This window comes from Sus scrofa, chromosome 1 (genome assembly GCF_000003025.6).
Source record: "Sus scrofa isolate TJ Tabasco breed Duroc chromosome 1, Sscrofa11.1, whole genome shotgun sequence".
Lineage (NCBI taxonomy): Eukaryota > Metazoa > Chordata > Mammalia > Artiodactyla > Suidae > Sus > Sus scrofa.
Genome location: NC_010443.5, coordinates 167,145,963 through 167,149,823, shown reverse-complemented (window position 1 = coordinate 167,149,823; position 3,861 = coordinate 167,145,963).

Genomic DNA, 3,861 nt, shown 5'->3' with positions numbered 1-3,861 from the left:
AGATGAGCTACCATGAGAGACACCAGCAGACTTGGTGTCCAGGGCTGCCTCTGTCTCTGATGCCAGCGTCCCAGGCCCAGGCAGTATCTTTACAGCAGCTGAAGGTCCCTCATCCTCTATACAAGGGGAGGCTATTTTCCCCCACTAGCCTCAGAGGGTCTCTATCCCTGCATCCAAAAATGCCCTAACAAGAAAATGTAACGCTTGGTCCAATGGTTCTCAACACTGGCCAGATGTCAGCATCAGCCGCCAATGAGAATCTCCAGAGGTGGGCCCTTTTTAAAAGCTCCCCAAGTGATTCTGATGTGCAGTTGTAGTGGAGACCCCCAGGGTGTGCAACTCCCTTGGCTGCCTGGCTCTGGAGTGATCAGAGAGCCAGGCCACTTCTGCATCACCCTCCTGCCCTGTGGTGCCCTGGGTTAGCCCAGCACACAGCAAATATGTATACACATAAATAGGGCACAGGGAGCCCGCCCTGATGGCTCCAGCACACAGCGAGGGTGGTGGATCTTCCCAGTGGCAATGGCACTTGCACTTCCTGATTCATTACTGGGCCACTCATTGCACATGGCTCACCACTCCCCTGGGTTTCCTCTTCTCACAGCCACCCCTTCCCCACCCCCAGCCGGCAGGGCACCAGGTGTGGATGCTGCAGATACTGGAGGCCACTCTGGGAGGAGTGGGAAGAGGGAGCTTCTCTGAGGGCCTCTGATAACTTCTCTCAGACTGAGGCTCCTGCCTCTCCTCCATGGCTAACGGCCTATGAAGATTGCCCACTTCAAAATGTTGACTGTGGAAGTAAAAAAAAAAAAAAAAAGGAGTTCCCGTCGTGGTGCAGCAGAAATGAATCCAACTAGGAACCATGAGGTTGTAGGTTCGATCCCTGGCCTCGCTCAGTGGGTTAAGGATCCGGCGTTGCCCGTGAGCTGTGGTGTAGATCGCAGACGCAGCTTGGATCCTGCGTTGCTGTGGCTGTGGTGTAGGCCGGCAGCTGTAGCTCTGATTTGACCCTTAGCCTGGGAACCTCCATATGCTTCAGGTGCTGCCCTAAAATGCGGGAAAAAAAAAAAAATGTTGACTGTGGGAATTCCCCTTGTGGCACAGTGGAAATGAATCTGACCATGAGGATTTGGGTTCGATCCCTAGCCTCGCTCGGTGGGTTAAGGATCCAGTGTTGCCGTGAGCTGTGGTGTAGCTGGCAGCTGTAGCTCCGATTCTATCCCTATCCTGGGAACTTCCATATGATGAAGGTATGGCCCTAAAAAAATAAAAAAGCAAAAAAAAAAAAAAAGAAAAAGAAAAATCGACCGCCCCAGTGAGGCCAGAGACCTCCACCCCCCACCCCTAGCTCCCTCGTAGCCCCTAGGCATCAGCTATCTGCAGGCTCCAGGCAAACCCTGGACTCAACTCTCTTTCAAGAGTCATACAAATATCCATCACCTTTAACCCCGCGATCCCACACCTGAACACGCATCCTCAGGGAATAATCCTCAAAGAATGAGAAAATTCTTTGAGCAAAATTTCAGCATTCTAACTAACAGCAGGAAACTTGAAGCAGCCTACACATTCAGCTCTAGAGGGCTGGTAAGCAAGAGCACATCCATTTTAAAACCTAATTGTGGTTGCTAAGGGGGAGGGAAAGGGAGTGGGATGGACTGGGGATTAGTAGATGCAAATATTGCATTTGGAATGGATAAGCAATGAGGTCCTGCTGTATAGCATGCATGGGGAGTTATATCCAATCACTTGTGATGGAACATGACAGAAGATATTATGAGAAAAAGAAAAAATATATATGTATAACTGGGTCATTTTGCTGTACAGCGGAAATTGACAGAGCATTGTCAACCAACTATAATAAAAAACTAAAAAGAAAAAAAAAAGCTAATTGTGAGGACCGTTGTGTCATGGGAAAGCACTGATGATGTCATGTTGAGTGCAAAACTGCACTGGGCAGGAGGCCAGCTGAGAAGACCTTGTATGTGTGCAGGTACTAGGGCTAGAGGGAAATTGGGGGCTGGGGGGTGGGGAAGAAAACCAAAATGCCCATTTATTAGGTTTGGGATTGTGGGTGAGTCTCTTTCTGACGTACAGTTTTGTTGTAATATTGTTTGTGCAATAAATATTTCAACGACAGTATAATAATAGTAATTATTACTTGTCTTGAGTTCAGGGAAAGCTCCTGAATGCACCTATTCCAAGGGCTGGTGTAAAAGCATGGTTCCTAGAGGAGGCTGCCTCGGTGAAGGGTTTGCATTTGAAAGAGGCTAATGTTTCAGACAGTGGCATTCAGGCCAGGCTGAGCTATTTACCAGAGGAGTAAGGCCCTAAAGCCCCCTCCTAGGATGAGCCTCCTTCTCCTGCACACCCACACCCCGCAGGCTTCTTAGCTCAGTATGTCCACTTTATGGCGCAACAGAGGAAGGGAGCGCTTCCAGGTAACACAGCCTCTGAGCCTCACCTGCTCTGCACATCATTTTATTCAACAATAAGAATATCTGAGAGGCCAAACAGGAACACTCTGGCTAGGTTCCTAGCTAGGAAAAGGCAAGGCAATGAGCTGAGCCCAGGCAGGTCTCAGCCAAGGGCAAAAGCCTTCTCCCCTCTGCTTTGGGGTCTTCCCCCTGAGGTGGGGAGGCGACCCAGCAGCAGCCTGGCTGGGCAAGGACACTTCTAGAAATAGGGCTGGGACGGAGTCCTGACCCCAGGGAGGAGGGGAGCTGGCACTGGGCCCGAGGCTTTCTTAAAGTCTGGGTGTGGACCTTGGGAAGTTTGTTTTCAGGAAGGGCAGGAGAAACCTTGCTGTGTTCTCTGTTCCCACCCAGCTCAGGAGCTGTGAGTGGTGGGGGCAGGAATGCTTCCCTAGGCTCTCCTAGGGCCTGATCTGCTGGGCAGGGTGGTTCAGGACAGCCGATGAGCCAGGTGACGTACCTGGTCTGCTGAAGGAAGTCCCGATTTACACAAAACATTCAGAGAGAAAAAAGGCTTCACTTTGACCGGAGGATTTCAAGTGACCATTTACCAAGCCACCATTTATCAAGTTTCTCCAACAGACCAGGTGTCCAGAGCTCTATGACCCTGATATTACATTTAATGCTCACCATGAGCCATGGCCATTTTTAGCCCCATTTCATAGATTGGAAAGTTGTGGCAGTGACCTATACAAGGTCATGCAGCTGGGACTCAACTCAGGACTGGTCCAGAATTCATGCCCTCAATTTCTGTGCTACACAGTCTTTCTTGAGAATCAGAGGGTGCATTTAGATTTCCCAAAAAACTAAATATATACCCAATTTTTTCCTGGAACAAGTCTGCTCTGAGGTTCACCACAGCCTATAGCCTACAGGTAACGCTGAAAATCTGACTCCTATTCACATTAGCCAGTCAATCTTGAGGCCTTCACAGAAAGGATGGAGCCGTTGAGAAGTGGTCCACTTATGGCAAGTAGGATGTGCCTGTAGTCAATTTCCTACATTAGAATATAGCAACGTAGAGATCAATTAGCTATTATAGGAACTGGAAGCTCCTAAAATGGCAAGAGACTTGCGAAAGATCACCCCATGAATTAAAGGCTGAGTTTGCATTGGATTGCCATCTGCCCTGCTGGAGTTTCTTCCTCTTCAAAGATTGTTGTGCAACTCTTTTCCGGTGGTTTCTAACATGAATCCTAGAAGGTCCCTTTAGGTCCAGGTTGTGTAAGATGTAGCCTACACAATTTGTCTTGTTTGCTCTTTAAAGATCCAAGTGCAACATCTTTCTTCCAACACACATCTGACTGAGTCCAGTGGGTTGTCCCAGCCTCCAAGGAAAGCAGCTGTGGCTGAGAATCTGCTAAAAGCCAATGGACACCACAGTCTTCAG